Source organism: Sylvia atricapilla, chromosome Z, assembly GCF_009819655.1.
Source record: "Sylvia atricapilla isolate bSylAtr1 chromosome Z, bSylAtr1.pri, whole genome shotgun sequence".
NCBI classification, from domain to species: Eukaryota; Metazoa; Chordata; class Aves; order Passeriformes; family Sylviidae; genus Sylvia; species Sylvia atricapilla.
Window position 1 is genome coordinate 58,941,712 of NC_089174.1, and position 25,905 is coordinate 58,967,616.

Genomic DNA, 25,905 nt, shown 5'->3' on the forward strand with positions numbered 1-25,905 from the left:
CACTTTTTGGTTTTGAGATAGAATTGAGATGTGTGCACAACAAACCATCAGCATATCTGTGATTTAACAGTTGACAGTGAACTATGAATTATGAGGTGGAAGCTAAAAAAAAAAGTCTTGAATTAAACTGTGAAACATAAAGAAAAGGTGAAAAGTTCCTCCTTTCTAAAGGATTTCAACCTCATGGTCGAATTGGTCAATTGCAAGTATAGATATTGCCATCTTTTTAATTCTCTGGTTTGTAGGCTGTGAACTTCCTGACAGACCTCCAGGCCAAGGACTAAGGGAAGCTGCCTCTCACAGCAGGAAAGACTCAAAAATAATTTTGGCGACATTTGAGTTGTACAGTTTTGCTGTTTTGCAGCACGAGGAAGGTTATTATAGCAGAGATTACTTTTCCATTTTCAACATACTACAAAGAAATTAATGTGATTAGAATATATACCACCATCTTATCGTTGTTTTATTTAAAAAATTATTTCCAGCTTTCCTCTAGTTGCCTTGCCACCAGATTTAAGTTCAAACAGAAAGACTGGTAGCTCAAATCTCAAAATACTTAGTTCTTTCGCCTGTTGACAGTCATTTGGATGATCAACATTTAGAGCTCATAGGAAGAGCTGTGAAATGGCAGAGAAGTTACCAGATTACTGAGGACTGAAGTATTTCTTATTTTTAATGAGACGTCATTTTCTCAAAGCGTAGTGTGCCTTCTCAAACCAAAATAAGAATATAAGTGGACTCCAACACATGTATGCAGAAAAGTGAGTGAAACCTGGTGACCCAAATAATGCCCTTAACCTGATGTTCCTGGGGGTTATTTCCTCTGAAGTTATTGAGAGGAATTTCATGTAGGAGTTACACATTAAAGATTAATATTGGGCTAGATTTGTTCAGCATCACTGCCAAGCTGATGGGGGAGATATTTTTTCTCCTAAAAATATTATGATTCATCATGCACGATGACAGCTTCCAAATCTTTTTCTAAGGGTTGCTCTTTTCCTTCCCCTATATAAAAGATGGTCAGTGTAGGCTCTGCCACATTCCCAGGAGCCTGGGTCCAGGTTGTGACAGTACAATTGTGGGGAAAATAGCTTTAATTTCTTTATATTTAGAAGACTGCCCATGCATGTGAAAGATACATGTACTCCATATGGTAATGTTACAATGATAAATTAAAGATCGAGGGTGTGATTATATTGCTTCCTTATTACAATAATGAGCAGAAACAAGTTTTTTTTATTTTCAGTAGGATAAAAAGCCTGCCATATTTAATAATATTTACTATTAATATAGTATATAATAAATTCAGTAAATAAATCAATACTCACAATAAAGGAAACTCAGACCATGACTAGAAATATGTATGATGTTGGGTGGTGGGTAAAACTTAGCTGAATTTCTTCATGTAATGAGAAAACTTTTAGATGGCAAAATAGGAAAAACAAGTTCAAATTTAAAAAAAAATAATAAAACAAATTTAAAAACAATCTACTCATAAGATTCACAATGCTTTTGCTGTCATCTTGCTTGGAAATTCTCCAGAACAAGCATTTGTGCTTTTGGAAAATTCTGATCTTTTTTCACCCCAGAAATATAGAAAGAGGGAAATAATGTGCATTTAACACCTCAGAGGACAAATTAATTGTTTCAACTTAGTGAGGAGAGCAAAGTTTATTTGCTTGGTTTTCACATTTGTGAGTATTTATTGGTTTATTCTATGTTTAGCTTTACAAAATGTTCTTGCTTCTGCTATATGATAGTAATTTTTACAACCTTAAAAGATTATATTACTGGGATATTACTTATCTACTGGTCTCCTGTTTGAGTCATAAAACCTGTATTTATCATTGTAACTCTAGTTTTCATATTTTTCCATAAGACTATATGTTTTGGAAAAAAATCTATTTCTATTTTCATGTCTGTTTCGGAGATATTTATTCATTCTAGATAACAAAGATATTAATTAATCTATTAACCATCAGAACAGAACAGTATTGTTTGAGGTATGACAGAATTTTGCGTGCACACCATCAGATGATTAACCATGCTGAATTTACAGTAAACTTATTATTCTAGACTATAACATCTAAATCAAGTAAAATACAAAATAAACACATTAATCTTAAAATGCTCTACTCAAACAGACTTCCCACCTCTTTGTTTTGAGATAATCCTTCCTTTACCAAATAGAGATGTCTAACATCTTCATTAATGACATGTCCTATGGGACAGGGTGTACTTTCATCAAGTTTGCAGAAGAAACCAAAATGGGAGGAGTGGCTTGATAAAACAGATGAGTGTGTCATTCAGAGGCAGTTGGACAGACTGGAGAAAGAGTCCCTGAGTAACCTTTAAAGTTCAACTAAAGAGTAAATGCCAAACCTGGCCTTGGGGAACAATAACTGCAGGCATCAGTTCAGGTCAGGGGCTGATGAGCTGCAAGCAGCTCTGTGGAGAAGGACAGGAGGGCTCAGGTAAATCTAAGTTTAAAATAATCCAGAAACATACTTGTGAAGCAAAGTACAGCCCTTGTGCTGCATTAGAAAGAGCATAACCTACAGTTCAGGGAGATAATTCTTCCTGTATTTGCAGCCCTGGAAAGACATATCTAAGTGCTCCAAGGACATACTAGAAAAAGTCCAGTGAAGGGACAAAAATAGAATTAAGATACTGGAGTACATGATGTATGTATGAAGAGAGACTGAGAAAGATTGAAGAGTTTAGCCTCGTGAAGTCAAGACTCAGGCAAATCTTACACACATCAATGAGGGGCTGAAGAAAGAGAGTGAAGCAAACTCCTCTCAGTGGTACTAGTGACAGGTCAAGTGACAGTGATCAAAATTAAAATGAAATTTAAATTTAATGTGAAAACCAGCAAGTAGTTTTTCACATTGTACATGATGATGATGTTAATGTCCTACGTAATTAAATATTTAAATTAAAATGAAGCAATAATAACCCGTGAAGCTGAATTACCCCATTCAAACAGACTTCCACTCTTTGTTTTGAAGGGTTCAATGAGTTTGCCCCAAAATTAAGAACATAAGCATGGAGAACAAGCACCAGTAATTTTCTGCACAGGACAATAAACAATGATAGTTGAATCAGGAGACAACATAGATGAGAAATGAAAGTGAGGCATAAACAAAACCTTAGAAACAAAATCTTAAAAGGAAACCAAATTATAGAACAAATTAGACCAAATGTGCAGCAGTGGTCAGTGAGTCTAATGTCTGCATCACAGCAAAAGTGAGAAACATAAACTAGAATATTCCAGTAACAGTGTCGAAAAGTATTTAGTATCTTCTGAAAATGTCTAGCAAGTGAGAAATTATAAGGGAAAGGGAAAGGGAAAGGGAAAGGGAAAGGAAGGAAAGGAAAAGGAAAAGGAAAAGGAAAAGGAAAAGGAAAAGGAAAAAAAGGAAAGGAAAAGGAAAAGGAAAAGGAAAAGGAAAAGGAAATTTCAGTTTTGGAACGGATCTATGATTATCGTCTCATCCAATACTTGACCAGTTCAGGGCTGCCTAGAAGGCACAGCACATTATGAAGAGCATTGTTCAAACCTCATATAACGACAAGCTCAGAGCATTGTATACCATTCTTAGAAGCCTGTTCCAGTGTTTGATTGCCCTCTTGGTAAAGAGTGCTTCATATTGCTCAGTATAAATCTCCCCTGGCACAACCAGTGGCTTTGGTCCATTGATCCATCCTGTCCAGATCCCTCTGCAGAGCCTTTTCACCCTCCAGCACAGCATCAGTTCCACCCACTCTGCAAACTGATAGAAGTGAAACTTGACTCCCTCATCCAGGTAATTGGCAAAGTTATTAAACATGGCTGAATCCAGTATTTAACCCTGGGGAATACCACTTATGACTGACCACTGAACAAGTGTAATGCCATTAACCACAACTCGTTGGGCTTGCCCACCAATCTGTCTTTTACCCAGTAAAACATTGTGCCCATCCAAGCTGTTCCATTCTCTCCAGGCGAATGCTGTGGGAAGTGGTGTCAGAGGTTTCATTTAAGTCTAGCTAAAAAACTACTCTGCACTGGGGTGGTCTCACCTTGAGTATTGTATGCAGTTTTGGTCTCCACAATATAAGAAACATATTAAGCTATTAGAGAGCGTCCAAGGGAGGGCAACAAAGGTGGAGAAGAGCCTAGAGAAGCCCTGTGAGGAGTGGCTCAGGTCACTTGGTCTGTTCAGCCTGGAGAAGAAAACTTCCTATATCTAATTGAGCAAAAAAGTGTTACTTATAAACAGTGAAATATTTATTAATTGAAATTAAGTTATTTACAGTGTCTTAAGAAATGAGAAACCATTAAAAAAAATGAAAACTATGAATAATTTTTTATTATACCATAATCTTCCTAGCAAGGTCTGCTTTGAAATTTCAACCAAGTTCTGTATCAAATGAAATAATATAGTGCATGAATAATAATGAAAATTCCAGTGCAATATTGCTTTGCTGTGATACTAAAAATGCAAAGAATCTTCATTTATTAATTGCTAATGCACATTTGTGTCATGTTGTTTGCTATTCATGCAAACACTATGGGAAGATAAATTTAGCTATTAGATGAGTGGGAATGGGCTGATTCTCTAACAACTTAGATCTTGGGATATTTAACAGACACCTCAGACTAAAGTGCTCTGGCTTCTTATTTGTCGCTGTATCATCTAAAAGAATTGGAAATCAATAATACACCATGTATTTTTCTGTTTCAAGAAAAATGTGCAAAAAGTCACTTGTGATATATGGAATGACTGTGATGGGGTGAAAAGAGCAAACATTCCTGTCTATTAACTATAACCTTTGACTCTCTTCCAGAAAGAAAACAAAACCACTTTTTGTATTGTACCTCTTATATAAATGGATTGTATAGAAGAAGCTTGAAGAAATATGAGGAACTCCTTAAATAATGTATTAAAATAAGTACTATTATTAATAAAATATTAGACAGAAGATAGAAGCAGGCAGAGTAATTGTTTACTATAATTTTAAAATTTCATAACAAATTATATTCTAGTTAAAATATCTTTCACTACTGAAAACAGTCTAGTGCCACACTCATGGCTTCCAGTTCCACTACCTTTTCATTTTTTTTCCTGGGTGTTTATCTTTTTCATGTAATATAAGCACTGAATCCCATGGAACAATGAATGCAGCTTGTTGAATTACAAGAAAAAACATTTTCACATTGTGAAAGAGATTACAGCAAACAGGTACATGAGGAAAACACAGAAAATCAGGTCTCAGGCTTTCCTTCCTAAACCAGACTAAGGAGGCAGAATAGGGTGAGAATGTGATATATTTTGGTGAACTCCTATCTACATGTAGTCTTTACTTGAAAAGCATAATCTAATTGCTAGCCATAGTTTTGTATCCATAAAATACTTACCAATTTGTATTTGACATCATTTTCAGGAGCCATGCTACCTCCCTGGGCCTGAGTAAGGAGTTGTGAAATCGGAGTATCAGTGGATCAATGTGTAAGACAGCAGGAAGCTGAGTGTGTGGAGTGGGTTGACCATGGCTGGATGCAGGCATCCACCAATCTGCTGTATCATTTGCCTTTACAACTGGAAAGGGAGAAAAAAAAGTGATGGTGGGCTCATGATAAGGACAGGGAGAGGTCATCAACCAATTACTGTCACAGACAAACTACACTCAGCTTGGAATATTGATTAAATTTAATAAATTGAATTTAACAAATCAGGAGAGTGAGAAGTCAAATAAATCTTGAGAATATCTTTCCCCCACTGCCTAGTCCTTCCCAAGCACTACTCCCCCTCATCCAGCTCAGGGAGACAGGGGTTACGGTCAGTTCAGCACATTGTTTCTGCCACCACTCAGGGAGAGGAGCTCTTGCCCTGCTCCTGTGTAATGTCCTTCACATGGAGACAGTTCTGCATAAACTTCTTCAATGTGTGTCCATCCCACAGGGAACGATTCTCCACAAACTGCTCCAATGTGTCAATTTTCCTCACACTGCACTTCCTCAGGCACAGCCTGCTCCAGTGTGGATTCCCAGAGGGTCACAGTTCCTACCAGCAAACCATCTCTCCATAGGTCTGCAGGTCTCTGCCAGGAGCTTGCTCCAGTGTGGGCTTCCCACAGGCTCACTGCTCTCTTTTGGGCATCCCCCTGCTCCAGCATAGGTCTCCTCCATGCATTACGGGTGGATCTCCACATCCCTGTGGTCCTCTACAGGCTGCAGGGGCACAGCTGCTTCACCCTGGGCTGCACTAAGGGCTGCAGAAGAATGTGGGCTCCAGCACCTGGAACATCTCCTCCCCTTCTTCTTCACTGTGCTGTTTGGAAGTAAAGCAGTGGGACATCCCAAGTCAGAACTACAATTTAGTAGGAAAATAAAAATAAAGTGCAGCAGTACAAAAACACTGAAAGAGTCAGAATAGAACTTGACACCCTGTCAGTCAGGGTATTGGCACCAGTCTAATTGAGTGGTGGCTGCAGTCCTCCAGGAGAAACGATGTGGTTGAAGCAGTGATCCTGTAGAAGGTTATAGTTTTCTTCTGAAGACTCAGTGGTGGTGTAGAAGGATCCAGTCTTCCTCTGGAAATCCAGTGGAAAAAGGCTGACTGTGGGGTTCAAATCTCAGATTATATCCAGGTAGGAATGCTTGCCTCCTCCCCTGGGTGGAGCATCATCATATTACCATTACATCACCATTACATCTCACAATGGGATGATACAATTTTATCAGTCATGCAGTGAGACTCAATGGCCCATTAACAGAAGATATCCCCTTGGAGGGAGAGACAAAGAACACCACCCCCCTGGCTTTAACAGGTAGTAGTAGAATACATAGTTTTGGTTATATCAGGCATTGCAGCCTAAGACATCTGCTTACTTTGGTGTCTGCAGAGTTATTCCTCTCATTGTTCTCACTCCACTCTTCCCTCCTTTTGATACTGCTCAGTAATGATTGTCTTTCTAGGCTGCAAGTGTGCATTGCTTGGTCATTACCCTAAGTCCTTGATTTATTCAGCCTGAATTGATACCAGGGATTGCCATGACCCAGGTGCAGCACCTTGCACTAGGTGTTTTTAAACCTCATGTCCAAAAGGAGAGTTACAGAAATCTTTGAGAGTGAATTTGTTCTTTAATGTTGTGTTAATTTTCTAATAAATCTGTATATGAAATACACACACAAAAAGAGAGTGCTTTCTTCTACATTTGAAGATACTTTAAAATGTATCTCCATCTCCATGTATCTATTGCCTAAAATAAATTAAATATGAATATAAATATAAATAATTTAATATATTAAATTCATATGTAAAACTATGAAGCAGGAGATTCTTCATGTCCCTAACACAAGTGCTTTGATACCGTGACTTTTATGTCTGATACTTCTTCTGCAGTTTTAATGGCTGAGTTATAATTGTTGACCTATATTTATGTGAAGCTGATATCTTGTAGTTTTAAATTCACTCACAGTAATTTCCTTGGAAATATGCATAGCTTTTCTGGGGTTTATTTCACAACTGTTATGTCTGAATACTAAACTTCAGCAGTTCTTTTCAAATACTTAAAAATATTGATGCACAAAATTTAAATGGGATAGGAAATGAAGTCTGGGCTGGGACATCACTAAGAAAGGGAATTCAGAAGACCTGAGAAAGAGTAAATTGTTGTATTGCAGCTTCTCCTTTTAGGTGTTTTGCCTTTTATGTTATATCAATTTTCAGAATTACTTTAGAAGCAAAGATTTTTTAAAAATTATTTTAAAACCCAAACCAAACTTAGTCTGGATACTTGAAAAGTGGCAGGGATGCACAGAGATCTTACAACAACAGCTCCACAATAAGCAGAAGAGAAAAGCAAAAAAGCATACAAAATCCAGGTGAAAGAGCATGTAAAAATGTGATGCACAAACTATTTAAATTATATCACCCAAAATTACATCACCAAAATTGCCTTACTTAATGAAAGCCTTCAACCAAACTCATTTTTGCCAAATTGTTTATTTTAGGATTTCAGAAAAGGATCAACTGAAATGACATCAACTGAAATGATATTTTGATATCTAAAAAGAGGTGGCTATCTATAACCTTCCACATTGAGGCAATTCCTGAGGAAATTGTAATGGAACTAATAAATCAGAACAACTTCATGAAACAGCTGTCAGTGGTGGAAAATATGATGAAAGATTTACTGTGTCTGAAGATCTGATCTATTAATTTGACATTTAAAATCAACATGGCAAGCCTAAAGGCATATTACCATAATATCCAAAACCAGGTTGAATAAAGGAATCACTAAACAGTGAACTCAAGAGAAATACCTCACTACTGTAAAAATGAGAAATGTTATGACCATATTAAGAAGAAGTAGTAGATTTTGAAATTCAATTAGATAACTTCCATTTTCACTTGCCCAAGTATCATTTTTATGAAGTCAAACAAGCATATTTGCAGAAACTTTACCTGCATGATGGTATAGCATCAGTGTGTGCATGTTCTACATATTCTATTTTCTTTTTTTTTTTTTCCTTTTACTTGATTCAATTAAGATCTCAAGTATTTTTATAAATGTTTGTCTCTCGAGATAATGATGACTCCTCCACTTTCAATATTCTATGTGTTATTCTGTCATTTTACTTTATCTTTACTGACCTATCTCTTAATCAAGAAGACATAAATACCCCAAATTTGTGTGATTGACTTTGTTTGTTGCACAAAAATATTACGGTAGACTAATAAACAACTGCACAGAAATTAAATAGGTACCCTCTATAACCTCTTCTTACAGTTGCCCCTAAGAATGTTACCTCTTCTTTCTCATCCCAAATTTATAATCCACGTCAGACTCTATAGTCTCTTTATTCCATCTGAAAATTATGTGGGTAGACAGATATAGATGTCATTACCTGTTTATTAAGTGTTTTCTCTACAAACTCCAGAGCAAGAGAATATTTAAAAGTACTCTTTAAACTATGTCTTTTTTAGATTCCTCTGCTAATAAAGATAACTTGGAAGGAAAAATGTATATCACCTTTAATAAAATATAATTTTAATACTTATAATGCTTCTAAACAGAAAGCATTTCATAGCTCTTCATCTTTGAAGTGACAGAAAGGCGTTAATCCCAGTTTGACAATGATGAGACTGACAGACAAACATGATTTGAATTATTGAATTAACAACTCTCCTGTTCTGTAATAACAGGACCATATTGCCTCTCTTATCAGAATATCATGTAGTAAATTAATTTAAACACTTCAACATAGAAATAAAAGTATTTTTGTAATTAAAAACAACTGTGTTCATTTTAAATAGAACATATTGCTAACTTCAGACATGGTCTGATCCTAGCATCATTAGCCCCCATTAATATTTAAATATTTTAGTCCATTGATGAAAACACTCACACCATTTTTTTGTTTTCCTGGTAAAAGTAAAAGCTTTCTCAGAAGCTTGATGTAGTACGCATACAAATTTAAAGTAATTCTATCAGATAACACATAAGTGCATAAGAATCAGCAGTATCAGACTTAGAGCACAGTTGTTCACATTTAGAAGCTTTTTTCTTTAATGTAATCTCTACAGTAAATAACTCCAAAGCTGGCACACTATTTGTACAAGAGGGATGCAAGTTAAATATCATGAACCATCTTTCCAGGCATTTTTCCTAAATACATTTCAAGTGAGTTAGAAGACTTCTGGGAAACAAAGAAGTATATACACAATTTCTAGAAAGAATTCCAAAGAAGTTTGGTCTTCTTGAACCCAGAACTCTGAATTCATTCTTTGACTTTCGACCTGGCAGTGATCTAGTACTTCTTGCTGGTGGGTTTCTGATGGAAAATTTGCTGTCTTGGCCTCCAGTGAATGGTTATGTTACACTGTATTGTAATGGCACTCTCTCCCCTTCTCTTTCTTGTCTCCACCCACTGTCACTCACACACAAATACAAGGTTTATTATCATCTATTTCCTTGATAGATAAAATAGAACTTGTGGATTGATACTGTGAAATACTTTCAGACATCTGTTGTTGGTTTCTAGTTCAGATGACAGTATTACTAAATCATGTAAGTGAAGTGTAGATATATTATTTCTCTGATTTCTATGTGTGTTTTGACATAAAATGAAAGCACAGCATTTGCCATTTTTTCTGTCAATTGTTCTTTGTATGAATATATTAAAAAAAGTACATATATAACTTTAAAAATAAACCGATTTTCCATTATTTGATAATTTATACTTATGGTATAGTGCTGCTGACTGTATTCTAAGGTAATTAGTTGCCTTAGAATTCACATTCACCTGAAGCGCATTATCTGGCAAAAGCTTGCATCTAATTTTCAAATTTTAAAGTCAAGGCTGGTAAAATGGATATTAAAACTGGAATCCCTACTCTCAGAAACCACAGAAAAGCTGCAGACTTGCATAATCATTTTATGTGGAATGAGGATTGTTTTTCATTACCTCTGGGCACAGCTTTAACTTTTAATGCTGTTAAATATAAAAACAATAAAGAAAACATTCAGGGTTTTAATGAAGGTTTAGAAAAGTGGAAAGTTAGTAAATTATGTGAATGATATAAAACAAAGGTGTGGGGGTGGGCGGAGCCCCAGCTGCTTTGCCCTGGAGGGAACCAAGCTGAGGAGTTAAGGAAGAATTTCGCAACTTCACCCAGAGCCCCTAAGACAAAGACAAACCTCCTAGCTACGGCGACCTGTCCGGAGACCCACAAGCCCCTTCGGGATTTTATGTAGATCTGTTACAATTGATTGGTTTGTACTCTTTTCCTCCCACCCTGTCCCATAAAAACCCCTGGGTTTCCTCTGGTCAGGAGAAGTTCCTCGTCCCTGGATCCCCTTCGCTGGTACCATTCCAATAAAGTACCACCTGCGGAAATTCCATACGAGACCTCTCTCTCTCTCACTACGGCCGGCTAAAAGAGGGGCTAACTCACAAGGGCATGAGCTAAGAGCACTGAGCTGAAATCACTGAAAGCTGAAATCACTGAGCTGAAAAATCACTGCTCTGCCTGATGCTGAGAAGCCCCTCTGCCAGCTGAGGAGTGCCTGACCCCCCAAGGAGAGTTTCTAGCGAAACATCCTTTGGGGTGGCTGTGGCTCTCTGAATCCCAAGCGGTGGACCCCATCCACCAGCTGGGATACAAAGGAACATCACTTATTGCTGGATAGTTGGTAAATTTTAATGAAATGTAGCAATCCATAAAGTACTGTTAATTGGTGTAATGAATGGTATTCAAATGATAAGGCAATCAAATAAAGATGTACATAGAATCATGGCCAGTTCTGTTTAGTATCTTTATTGTTGATCTGGATGAGGACATGCAGTGCACCCTGAATCAGTGCAAGTGACACCAAACTGGGTGGGAGTGTTGGTCTGCTGGAGGGCAGGAAGGCTCTGCAGAGGGATCTGGACAGGCTGGATCATGGGCTGAGCCCAGTGGTGTGAGGTTCAAGAAGGCCCAGTGCTGGGTCCTGCCCTTGGGTCACAACAATCCCAGGCAGTGCCACAGGCAGGGGCAGAGTGGCTGGAAAGCTGCCCACAGGAAAAGGACCTGGGGTGCTGTGACAGTGACTGAACATGAGCCAGAGTGTGCCAAAAAGCTGCAAAAGGTCAGTGGCATCCCAGCTTGTCTCAGCAACAGTCTGGCCAGCCAGACCAGGGCACTGATCTCCTTGGAACTGGGGCAAATCTCTACCTCAAATTCTGTGTTCAGTTTTGAGCCCCTCACTGCATGAAAGACTCTGAGGTGAAGGAGTATGTCCAGAGGATAATGAAACTGGGGAAGGCTCTGGATCACAAGTCCAATGAGTAGGGGCTGGGGGAGTTGGTGTTGTTTGCCCTGTAGGAAGAGGAGGCTGAGGGAAGAGCTTATTGTCACTTAAATACCTGAAAGGAAGTTGCAGCAACATGGAGCTTGGTCTTTTCTCCCAAGTAACAAGTGATAGAAGAAAAAATGGCCTCAAGTTGCATCAAGGAAGGTTAGACTTGATATTGGGAAATAAGTTTTCATGGAAAGGGCTGTCAAGCATTGGAAATGGCTTCTCAGGGAAGTAATGAAATCACCATCCCTGAAGGTATCTAAGATGTGTGGATGTGGTACTTGGGGAGCTGGTTTAACTGAGGATTTGGCAGTGTGATGTTAACCGTTGGAATCAGTGAACTTAGGAGTCTCTTCCAAACTACACTCTTCTATGATGCTTTATGAGCAGTTTTCTACTTTAAGTACTATTTATAAATATCCCAAAGGGTTAATGAAAGTATTCAACAAAAGCAAATCTAAAGCTCAGCTCCTTCAATGGATAAAGCATAGAAGCAGAACAGGTCTGGCACAACTGCTTTGGAGCATCAGAAAACACCCCAGAGATACCAGAGCAGCCTTCAGGGGTCAAGACCTCAAGGCAGCAATGAAGCCACAGACACATTACAGGTTGGACTACCAAGTTACTAGCCAGCAGATCTGGGGGAAAATCCTACTGTGCTGTCTGAGACCTGAGTGCTGTATCCAACCTAAGGCTCCTTTGCACGTGACAGATACTGACTGCTGTAGGGACTTGCAAGGAGTCCACCAAAATGATATGTGGACTCCAGAACAAGCTTGGGTCATAAGAGGCTCCAGAACTGTGTCTGTTCATTCGGGGAAGGAATAACATTGTGGAGGACCCTTGCTGATGTGTAAAGATACCTGGCAGAAAGGAACTGATATGAGCTCTGCCTGATATTGTTTAATGGTAATATATATATATATATATAAAAAAAAAAAAAAAAAAAAAAAAAGGTGTAACACATTAAATAATTGCTAGATATTAGAAAAAAAGCTTTTCATTTAAGTGTGTTTTACCTCTAGTATAAATAGCTTCTAGAAGTTGTGGAATTTCTCTCCTTGGAGCTGTTTGAGCCCCACTGACCATGTCTGAGGAGCAGATTGCTTTGTCTCTAATACTTTCCTGGTGGTTCAGAGTGTTGGTGGTACAGGTATGGGAATAGAACACTACTGCTTGCTGGAGACATGATCAAACATTAATTTCCTGAGCAGGATACTTACATCTGGTCAACTGTAGTTTCTTTTCTAATATTTCTATTCCACAGCCAGTTGCCACACTTCACATTCACATGAGCCCAGGCCCAGTGGCTGTGACTAGTCCAGGCACAGCACCAGAGTCCCAGGAGCAGGACACTTAGGCTAATCACTAGCATATTGCATCTGTCTGGGTTGCCAACATCTGTGTTCTCTTGGCTCCACCTCAGCACAGCATTGTATGCCTGAGAATGTGTGTTGCTAGAGAACTATTGCTTTTGCTATCTATCATATTGTATGTTAAGCAGCAGGCAAATACTGATAAAGTGGCTGTAGGCCACTCTTTGTGACTCTCTCCCATCTAATGACAGTTAGATGCTCTCACCAAGGTTTCTATCATCTGCAGGTTTCCTACCTCAGATGTCTTAAGGAAGAGCAGAGTTCACATTGATTAGGTGAAAAAGTCTGTCTACTGCTTCTTTGCCATCCAGATCAAAGACCACTTATCCAATCAGATAGTGCCAATTAGTCATTCTCCTTTATCTCAACACTGTTTTCAAGATTTCATCACTTAAGGAGATGAAAGCCTAGGTCTTTGACTCTAATAAAAGGACAAAAATCTTCCTTGTCATAATCTACCTGAAATATATATAATAGATGCAAATAGAGATGACTATAATTTTCTGCCATGAAAAATAATAAATTATAAATGTAAGAGACATTAAAAAGAAATTCTGTGCACAATAATCTGTGGGATTTGAAGTGTATATTTGTTCAGAAAAATATTTATTTGCTTTTCAAATGGTGTCAGGAAAGCTCTGGGTTGAGGAAAATCCAGATTTCAGTCATTACCAGTGGGATTTAGAGCTACATTTCATAGGAAGCAACTGCGAATTGAACAAAACAGAGATATGAACCATTCTGTTCACTGTTCTATTCACTCTGTACCTGTTTGACAAAAAGAAAATACAACCCCCCCCACACGTCTCCATTAACCAGAATAATGTCATGAACTTTTACTTGTATGCTTTTCCCACAAATTAGCCACCCTATTTCCCACATTCCCAAATTAAAAAAGAGGTTAAAATATACTATAAAGTGGACAACACTGCCGTCTTTTATCTACAAACTGCAAATAATTTACTCTCATACAGATCAATCTCCAAGTCCCTGTTGATAGCAACTCCATGAAAACCAATTTTTAGTTTCTAACTGTCCCAATGAAAAGTTTCAGTCTTCTAGATTGTTGTGTGTTCATCATATGAATATGTTCATCAAATGAACAAAATTATATGTTACATGTTCCATCAAATACAGCGATCTCCAACTTGTTATATATCAACAGATGAAGAGCACATAACCATTTTATGGTACAGTCCACCATTACATATCTTTCCCCTTCAACTGATACAAGAGAACGCTAAGAGATGTCCTAATGCCATAAGCCATTTGTCTTGTAGAATAGCACCAGAGGTCTCATTAATGCTTGAGATCACAGTGGAAGACTTCTGAGAAAAGTATATATTAACAACGCCTTTACTTTAGAAGGGCATTTTTTTTCTTTGAGTATGATTTGCCAAGCACACCATTTTATAGTTATTCGAACATTGTAGCCCATTATCAATAGAAATACATTTTAAAAAATGGCATACTGCTAAAAGGTTTTTATAGAATATTTGTGCACCTTTTCCAATATTTGTAATTTCCATCAAAAATTTTAATCTGAGATATATTTAAAACTAAATTTTTACTTGTTACTTTTCTCTATTAATTGCAAGAATCAAGCTGCGACATGAGAACAGACCAGCCTTTTGTTATCTTTGAGTTCTTCAAAATTATTTTTTCACATACTTACATACTTTAATTTAATCTCGGCCTTTGACATTCACATCTGTAAAGTAAACTTTCAGAAGACAATTAATTTGCCCATTTGTATTAGAAGTGCATTAGAAGTTGGAGCTCTGAAGCATTGGTTTAACTGGAAAATGCATCAAGAAAAAAATCAGTCTGGCAGTTGTGAATAATGGGTGGCAGTTGTGAATAATGGATACCAGTTACCTTCATACTCCTTGACTCTGAACCCTTCTACTTTTCCCTTTAATTATTCTGTTTCATTCATCTAAAATATTAATCTAAAAATCTACAACTTTCATGATGTGATGTAATAAATGTTCTCACTTGTTAAAATATAAACAAACAAAAACATCTTTTCTAAATAAGGAAGAAATCAGACCAGCAGCAATGGTTGATATTTTCAACAGTTGCTTTAGGAGTACTTCATGCCACTTGTCAATATTTATGTAATCCAATTTTACTAATTTTAATAATTCTAGTTTTTAAGAGAAATTAAAATTGGGTTAACTCTAACAGAATTTTCAGCTGTTAATATTATCTTTCTGGACATTACAGTAAAGAGATTTTTACAAAAATGTGTTTTTTATGCCCAATAGCACACCTCCATGAATTGAAATAACAAAAAACCCATTTCTTGATACAACCTAGGGCACAACAAAAGAGATCATAAAACAAATGCATCTAGTGTATTCTGCAGTCTCAAGAGAGACTGTTCGTGCTGTGTACATCTGCAATTTATTCTGATTTTTTTCATGTCCTTAGAATTTTTTACTAGTTTGTCTTCTTTTTCTAAATAATAACAGAACTCCACTGTTATGGAGTCCTTTGAAAGTTTTATATTGTGTAAGAGAACATAATAGCATTACATTTGGCATAATCATTCTTTTACAAGGTTAGATTTCAGTGACATTAAGTTCTTTAAAAAGAATACTGTTTCTCACAATGTAATTTTTTTTTTGGTGATATTTCTTTCCCCCTTTCTTTCTTTTTTTCTTACATAGAATGAGTTTTCACTGAGAACAACTTAAAGTAATGGCATTGTCACATACTTGCCTAGTCAGGATTATATAGCTATATTGCACTAGGTCACCAAGGAAGTGATGGAGATTCCTGAATATTCTGTTCCAGTGTGGCTGAATGAGGTCTGAGGGTTGTGATCAATGGAGTAGAATCCAGTTGTAGGCTGGTAGTTACTAGCGCTCCTCAGGGAACAACACTGGATCCAGCCATATTTACTTGTTTTTTGAAGACATGGACGAAGGGATGAATAACGTTCAGCAAGGTGCTGATGATGTAAAACTAGGGGAAGTGGTTCGTCCACCTGAAGGCTGTGCTGCCAGTCCTGCTGTGCCAGCCTTGATTGACTGGCAAGTTGTGTGGAGAAGAATTTGAGGTTCAACAAGGACAAGTGTAGGGGAGGAATAACCTCAAGCATAGTATAGGTTCAGAGCTGATCTGCTAGAGAGCAGTTCTACAGAGGACCTGGGACTCTTGGTGGGTCACAAGTTGACTATAAGCCAGCAATGCCATTGCAACCAGGATGGCCAATGTTATCCTGGGTGCATCAGAATGAATGTGGACAGCAGATCAAAGGACATCATCCTGCCCCTCTAGTTCACAGAATCACAGGAACACAGAATCGCAGAACTGGTGACAATCACAGGTTGAAGGCACTGCAGTGGCTAATCTGTCACTGCTCAAGAAGAGTGATCTCAGAACATATTGCACAGGAGTGTGTCCAGATGGCTCTTGAATATCTCCAGTGGGGGAGACTCCACAACTTCTCCGGGCAATCTGTTCCAATGCTCAGTCACCTGCTCAGTAAAGTTCTCTCATGTTCAGGTGGAACTTTCTATGCATCAGTTTTTGCCCACTGCCCCTTGTCCTGTTGTTTGGCACCACTGTGAAGAGACTGGCCCATCCTCTTGGCGCCCCACTTTTAGATATCTGTACACATCTTGTCTCTCAGTCGTCTCTTCAGGGCTGAAGAGGCCTCAACATGAGATGAGGTCAACTGGTTTGAACATGATGCTAATAATGCCAAGGTCATCCTTATATGGGCCATTCAATGAAGAGTTGTACTCAATGATCCTTGTAGTTCAGATCACCCAGAGAGGTTTGAAGTCTCCCTCTCTAGAGACATTTGAAACTCACCTGGACACATTCCTGTGTGATTCTGCTTTGGTAGAGGAGTTGGTTGATCTCCAGAGGTTCTTTCCCACTCTATCCTGCAGTTCTCTGAAACATCAAAACTTGGCTGTTAATATAATATTTTCTTAAATTCTTTTTAGATTGAAGATTTCTTTTGCTTGCAGATTTGATGAACTTTTACTTGTTTATTTTTGTTTGTTTGTTTTTAGAAGAATGGTGACAATTTTCTGTTAGTATGAAATAGCATTATAACACTTTACTGAATTCTGTAAATTGTGGAATAAGTTAAATTTTATATCTGTCCTTCCCAAATTCTACCATTAAGTTTATACTGTTAATTCAGCGTGTCTTGGATCAAATGAGACTTATTCTTTGATTGATTTTCCCAAGTCTTCTGATAAATATGGAGGGTTTTTTAATAGTTAAAATTTGCAGAGGATATTTGGAGGGGATGTTCACTCAGATTTATTATTTAGCAACTCTAATACTCTATATTCCATAGGTTATCTAAATAAGCTAGGATCTTTTAAATTCTTTATATACATGGACTTTATAGTTTTCACAACCACTTGCGAAACAGATTACCCATAAATGGAAATCTATCTGATAAGACTATATTCAAAAGTATAGTCCAGATTTGAAGAGTCAAGGATGTGGAAGTGACCTCTCTATATGGTCAGTTAAAAGACTGACTAGCTTACCCTGATCTTACTTCTTTTTTTTCTGCTTTGTATGCAAATTGATTACATAGAAAAAAGACCCTGCAAAAATATCAGGTGAAAATGAAATTAAAATATTATATAAAGGTGAAAACAATCCAAAGGAAATGAAGATTTAAATTTGCTGAAAAAATAATAAATTTGAGTTTTGATAACTAACACTTTTGCATAATGGAAATTCCACCACAAGGTTAACTCTAAAAATTTATTCTAATTGGGTGGTAGAATCTCTAAAGAACAGCTTCAAGAACTGAATGGCATGTAAACTGAAGGCTTAGAACAAAGATTAGAATTGCATTTTTTTATTTTCAAAAGGTAATTAATTTTATTACTCAATGCACAAAGAGGCCCTGATTCATAAATAACTCATGTTACGTGCCACAGTGTTGCTAATACCATTTGAGTCCTTCATCTGAAAACAAATATTTCTGTTGTTTCCAGAGCTGCCTTTTCTCTAATAAGTGTTAGATGATAGTATATAACAACCTCTAACTGTCCATGCTAGCATATACCTATTAGTAGTAAGAGTTAGCTCTCTTCTTGTTCACAGTATAGTTGTATTTATGTATTTATAGTTTTTCCATTAAGGAGGTTTCAGCAGTTCTTCCTCAGATACAGGTTTTAAATTTGTTTACCATTAAAACTGTTCCCAAAACTTTTTAAACTGAAAAAATATCTCCCTTTATTGTTTTACTTCATATGTTTATGAGTAAGTAAAACAAAATTTATGTTCAGTTCCTGTAAAGGTAATTATCATGTTATGCATTTGTTAATAATCTAATAGTCTCAAATTTATGTTAAAAAGATGGTAACATAACTGGATATCTAGCACTTCTTGTGAACGCCTGCAAGTTTGATGACTCATACAACAACATGAGAAAAAAAACAAAACAGATTTTATCTAAGTACTGCTGGACTTCAGTCTTTTCATGTGAGAGTATATTTGACTACTCTGATTTCAAATTGTTATTAAGAACTGAGTCAAACATGAAAAATGTTAGAAAAAACTGATATTAACCATTCCTACTTTGAAAATTACATAGAGTCTATCCAGAAGTACTTATCTTTGTCCTCTATTTAAAAACAATTGTGTGGTCATAGGCACATAAAAAAAACTTTTGTTATTAAGGAGTCCATATTTACAGCATAATGTTTACAGATAACTGTATATACATTCTTAATAGACAATACAGATTTTATAGATAACCATTATGAAGGAATACATAACTAAAGTGACAAGCACACCTGGAACTTTGACCTTAAAATTACCAATACGGTGCTAAAAGCAAATGTTAATGCAGATTGAGGAGGATTCACACTGTTATAAATTCTGATAATTAGGAAAGAATTACTTTTTCTGAGATTTTTTTTAATGTTTTTGACTCTGTAAGCCAAATTTATTTACCAACTGCTAAAACATGATCTTTTCCATAGTAAGAAAAAAAAAAAAAAAAGGAAATATATAATTACATTTTTATTAAGGGAGATGTAGGGTGTGCTATTACATTCTTTAAGCAGACCAGTAAAATGTGGATGATGTAGCCACCAACTGTTTGAAAAAATTGCTTTCAGTTAACAAGGAATCATTATTAATCATTTCAGCTGGAGAGTTCCACAGGGGGCTGTTTTGGCCATGTTGTTTTTCAGTATCTAAAAGAAAAGGAATTTGAATGACAGAAGAAACTATAAGCTTTAAAAAACTGGAGCTGATAGATAGCTTGGCAGGATTGCAAATGCTCCAGAAGATAGGATTAGAATTTACAAAAATCCTGGCAAATTAGACAACATGTGCAAAACCAGAGTGTGCAAGAAAAATACTAGGATGCCATGACAAAATGCACAAATTTAAAAGTAATTGTGTAGAGCGTAGAAACACAAAATTTTAACATAGCCTAATACTACAAGGTTGTAACAACATAGACAACTTCTTTAATAAATCTCACACTACTGTTTCTTAAACCATCAAAATTTCAGGACCTGTTTAATAATACCATATCTCCTTTCCTGATTTCATTATACACCTGATGCTACTTTTAAAGGCAAGTAGTTAAGGGGAGAGTGAGGATTCATTCCGGTGAATAGTAACATAATGCAAGCTCTGTATCTGAACATCATGTATGCTGGAATTAAAGAGCATCTGCCTCAAAGTTCAGATATAGCCATTCCAGAATATAAACATTCCAACATATAACAATAGGAGCTAACAAAAGTAGTATGACAATAAAAATTTTGTCTGTAATAGAAAACTTTGGATAGTACTTTCATGTAAATATGGGTCCTATGCTGTGGTAGGGAATTCCAAACTGCAACCTTTTAGTGACGAAGCTGGATGGATTTTCAGTTAAGGTTAGTAGTGAGAAGAAAGGAAGAGGTATTTTATGCAAGTATAGGTTATCTGCCAGGGAATGTATGTATGCTGTTATTAATAAAATCTTCATAAAATAATTGAATTATAAATGGGTTTGACTTTTAGGCTTTGATATATGAACAGCTGTATTTTCCTATGAACCAGAATATTCTTTCAGAAGATTAAGAATAAGGGATTATATAATTTCTTCAGTTGGTCTTTTTTTTTTTTTTTTTTTTGTATTTTTGAAGAAGTTTTATGTGATTGACAAGGTTTGATTCAGCAAGAATAGAAAACTGTTGTGAAATGACTGTTGTGGAATACTGCAAAAAATTAAAGCACATGGATCAAACATAAATTTGTGAATATTAGCATTTTGCATTTTTTTAATATGACACTGATATCAGGAAAATTACAGAGCAGTCCTAAATAAAATTAATTCTTTCCGCTTGTATATTAGGCTTTACTTAAATTTGTTTCAAGTTATGAAAGAATGAAACAACACAATAGTCTATATAATTACTACCAATCTCTTTTATACCATCCTGTTTTTCTAAAAATATAAGAAATGGGAAAGGATCTTGTATTCATAGAATAATAGAATCATTAAGATTGGAAAAGATGTCAAAGCTAATCTAGCCCGACCTCTCACCAAGCACTGCTGTGTTCACCACCAAACCATTCGCCCAAGCACCACACCTACATGTATTGTATGCTTCTGGGGATAGTGCAACCCTAAGTAACCTCTTCCAGTGCCTAACCATCCTTTCAGTGAAGAAATTTTTCTTAATCTACAATCTCCCCTCATGAAACTTGAGGTCATTTCATCTCATCCACCTCTTGTTACCTGGTAGATAAGGCTGATTCCCCACGTCACTACAACTCCCTTCTGGCATTAGCAGAGATCAGTAAGATCCCCCTTGACCCTCCCTTCCTCCATGAAAAGAATCCAGAACATTTTAGACATCTAAAATAAGTAGATATTGGTGTAAAAAACTAATTTGCACTTAAATGAAATGTTAAAAATTTCTCTTTCATAGCCTATTTGGAACACGCTTAACTTTTAATTTTATCCTCCTTTTGTAATGGGTATCTCAGGATGCTGCTATTGCAAGTAAAATAAGAATTTTGACAACATTTTTTCTAGGATTGAATTTAACTTTTCAAGTCTGCTGATACTTGGTAAAACATTTGCAAAGAAAATTAGAATTAATGGGAGATGGCAATACGCACTGTTGGAATTCCTTCTGAATTTGTCTTTGCATTAATCACCATAAAGGTAGCAGAAATTATTTTTTATGCTGAATTATAAACAGCAGGTAAAATTCAAATTGCAAAAAGACCATTGAAAGCAACATTTTCTTCCTTTTTTCTTTTTTTTCTTTTTTTTTTTTTTCTGGCCTGTTGAAAGGGAGGTACAGTATTATGAGTCATCATAGAGTGAGAGTTACTGCCTGGTAGTTTATATGGTGCTTTTAAACAGGGGAAGTTATAAAAGGAGTTTTAAAATACAACAGTCTACGTAGTTAGTGGTTTTTACTGAAACTTTCCAGTAGAATAAAGCCCTTTGATATTATAATATTCTCTTTCTTGTTTCTAAAATCATGATAATTGCAAGTCTGATGAAATTTAAATAAATTTGTGAAAATAAAACTTAATGAAAACTTGATAATTGTTGAAGAAACATCCTGTAACACTGGAAATCTACTAAGCATTTAAATTATTGCTGAATAATGTCCTTGAGTGTGTGTGCAAACTTAGAGAATAAATCACTTTTTACATTAAGTAAAACCAAATTACTTCCAGGAGGAAGAGTTCCTGTTCTCTTTAAAGTACAATTAATTTCTGGCAATGCAATACAATGAACTATCTTATTGATATTTCAATTTATATACATAGAAAAAATGTATAAAAAATTGCATTTTCATCTAAACCAGAGAGGGTATAACTAAAACTCCCAAGATGATTTACAGAGCAGGAAATTTTGTGAACAGAAAGAATATGTAACTTTTCTGGTCAATATTTTAGTTCACAGCAGAAATAAGATTATGCTTAAGGATTATAATATATAGTTTCCTGTTAAGCACTTTTAGTCTTTCTGTATAAGGATCAGAGCGTTGCCACAATCAACTAATTTTTTAAGGAAGGTAGCAATATAGAGGGTTTTGCACCCAGTATCAATTCTAGGTAATTTTTTTCTCCAGTTGGTTAAAACTAGGGCAAAATAGTCTAGTGTAATTTTCCCCATAGAGATTCAAAATAACAAAACAGAAAAAAAGATGTAGTGAGCTTCAGGTTAATTTAGACTCAAGACACTCTGCTTCCAAGGTATATTTGATAAGAGTCATATTTTCACTTGCACTGTGATTCTTCTATCAGAATTCATATACTGCTGCTGTCCTAAGAAAAGGAAAGGGAAGAGAAATACAAAATATAAAAAAAAATTGTTGTGAGAAAACTTGATTGGAGAAATAAAAGTAAGTTAAACTCTCAAAACAGGAATTTCGTTGGGTTAGTTCAGGGATTTTTCCCCCCAAGGAAAATAGTAGCACCGTTGTTAACTATGTTGGTTGACGACTTCTGCAGAGACAGAACAGACTGTTCAGCATGTTGAGAGCCCTAAGACTAGATGCACTTTTATGGTAGAATTTCTGACACCTTATTTTGGAGACATTGATGAGGTTCTGCTGGACCTATTTGCTTTTCACTGTTAAATGTTCAGCTCAAACCCTAGTAAGAAACTTTAAAAGTAAAAATAACCAAATTACTTTAATATAAAGAGAGAGTAAATATGTATATTTTTTTCTCAGGTTCTTTTTTTTTTTTTAACATGTGAGAAATACTTTGGGAAAAAAAATCTGCCGATTTTTGAGCAATGAAAAAACCCCAAACCAACAAACAAGCCCAAAACCCAACAGCAATCCCTCAAAACCAACCAAACAAAACAATCAATGTTAAAAACAAACAACAAACAAACAAAACAAAACACCAAACCAACAACCGAAGAACCCCACAACACTAATTTATCTAATACACCATGGAAAAAATGTTAGAACTTGGCAACACTGCAAGCACTGAGTGGATAATCTGTTAATAGGATGTCTTGAATAATCTTAAGAGATACAGAAGCATACATGCTTCCTCCAAAGCTTGTAGACTACCATTATAGCATCTAATATTCTCCATTTATATGTTAATTATCATTAGTATAAAACTAACATAATTTTATATTATGTTTATGCATGATTTTCTATGCATCTTTCTTTTCTACTATTTAAAGAGACACATTTTACCTTCTGTATTTTCTAATATTTATTTACCAGATCTTAAATTTTGAGCATTAATCTTCATTAATGTTGCACTGGAAAGAGAAAAATGCCTGTAGAAAAAAAGTTGGAAAGTAATTTGCTGCAGGAAAATCAATTTTAGATTGTTCTTATTAAGCTAATGTGTAACCTCAAACCTTATTAATGGAATAAGCATGGTTATAGTATTGATAATTTTAACAAATCTTAGCAATTATAAAGAAATACATCCAGTTCCATGAAATGAATGTTAATTCAATGATGAATCATTTGTATTTTATGATCATAAAGGAGATTTGCTGCACTAATCGATTTTCTTCCTCTGCTTTTATAGAAAACATTCCTTTTTTTGCATCCCCGTATTTGCAAACATCTATGTCCAGTCAGTGTCTCTATTTCTTTTACTCTAGTGCACTTTCCTTGGTCATCACAGAGCATTCTAATCCCTTTCAACCATGAAAATATATCCTTTATTATTATTTAATTATTTTGATTTCCCCTCCTAGAACTGAAATCCTAAAATATGGCCTGAATTTTTTTATCTTCTGAGCATTGACGTAGTTTGTTTTCCAAATGAATTTTTTATGTTCAAATAAACTCCACAAGTCATAATTTAAAATGCTCTGATGTGCAGTCTGAACTCTTCTACCCAGATGTCCCTGGATTTCCACAGAAATTCACAATTCTAATTTCCAGGAGAGAGCTTAAAATTGATTTTTTTCAAACACTGTTGGGGTGTAGGGAGAGGAGATTGAACACACTTGAAAGCTTAGGCTTTTCTTAGGCTGCTTTTCTGACATAGAATGTGCTTCTTTCAAGGCATACTATTTGAGGTTTAAATCAACTGAAATTCATGTAAAGCATATGTATGTTAATTATTTGTGGTTTTCGTAAGTGTTGAACAAACATTTACTTGTTTTATTGTATATATAATGTCTAACTATTTATTGTCAATGGTGATTGATTTGTGTTTTTCAGATCTCAGGATAGAGTTGTTTTGATTGTGCTCCAAACCTGCAAGCTCAGGGTGAGTAATAATTTTGTTATTTCCTTATCCTGAATTAGGATGGTTCTGTGAATAACTGTTTTCTACAATAAGATCATATTTCTCGGCACATAAAAAACCAAAAACCAAACCCAAAAACATCCCAGTCTGTGATAACGTCAACCAGTAATACCAGTGATTAATTATTCTCCATTTGTTTCAAGATATTGTGAGGAGGAGTTTCTTTTCACTCACTCTGCAACAGTAAAGTGAATTTTTCATGTTTTGTTTGTTGTGTGTTAAATAGTTTGACTGAAGACGTCATTGCATAGCTGTACTTCAATACTCTATGTGTAATTTGAACATCTTGCATTTTGAGACTTATGTTAGGAGTCATCAAACACAGAAAGTGATGTAATTTCAGAGTGAGAGAGATAACATGAACTAAAGAGACAATGACAGAGGGTCTTCAAATGTAAACTGCATTTCTCTACATAAACTCACTGGTGAGAAACTATATTTTAGGAATAAATTAGGGCCAAGCAGCAGAAAACAATAATATTATCATGTTATAGGTTTTATCAAAATTCTTCCTTACTATCAGGATTTTTATGTTAAAATGTGGGGGAGTGAGAGATAAGATGGATAGCTGTTATAATGAAACCTAAAATTACTGGAATACTATGGTTGTCATAAATCAATTTTTATGCTTTTCCATACACTAAGTTTTTTGAGAAACATTATGTTTAACATGAATTCAATTGAACAAAATACATTGATATTTAGCATGTTCCTGGAATAATTTAATAAGTAATGTAATAAAGCTATTGAGACAAACAAGCTTAAACAGGTTACCAAAGTATTCCCCTGTGTTTTAAGCTTGTTTCATAATATTAGACATAACAAAGTAAAGTGCTTGTTTCATAACAAGGGACAATATGATTAGCATTCAATTGAGATCAAACTTATGAGTAAACTTCATTTGTATAACACAAAAAGCTGTCATACTGTGCATACATTAGCAGCAAATGGCACTTCTAGACAGTGGAAAACTAAACCCAGGAGAACAGATCTGTCAGCTTTGTTTGGTGTTTCCACTCACTGTGTGAAGGTAGTAGTTCAGTTTTGCTATGTTGCTACTTCTGTACTGAATTATAGATGTTGAGTTTTATTGCATATTTCTGTTTCAAAGGCTTCTTGTGAAAGCCTAAAATTTAAAATTTTGTATTATCAATTTTTAAAAATCATGTAAAATATTCTTTCTAATATTCAGGCAGCTCTGAATATTTTTCTCAAAATATTATCTTTCTCAAAAAAGCTGCAAATCAGACACTTAAATTTCTAATATATCCCTTTGGAAATAAATATAATTTTTTAAAATATACAGTGGAAGAAAACAAAAAAAATCTGTTTCCTGACACCCTGTGGATGATCTGACATGAGTCTGTAAGGGCAGCATATGGCTTCAAAAATTGTGAAGGATGTATCTCTCTTCTTTGGATGTTAAGCAGCT

The 25,905-nt window shown here is 35.6% G+C and overlaps 1 long non-coding RNA gene across 1 annotated transcript in view; it reads left to right on the forward strand.

Moving 5' to 3' along the window:
- LOC136373537 (uncharacterized) overlaps positions 1-24,543 on the forward strand; it is a 179,027-nt gene extending 154,484 nt beyond the window's left edge. The window contains exon 3 of the long non-coding RNA XR_010745665.1: positions 24,386-24,543. This is a non-coding gene — a long non-coding RNA (uncharacterized lncRNA). The remainder of the gene's footprint in view (positions 1-24,385) is intronic.
- Positions 24,544-25,905: the final 1,362 nt, after the last annotated feature.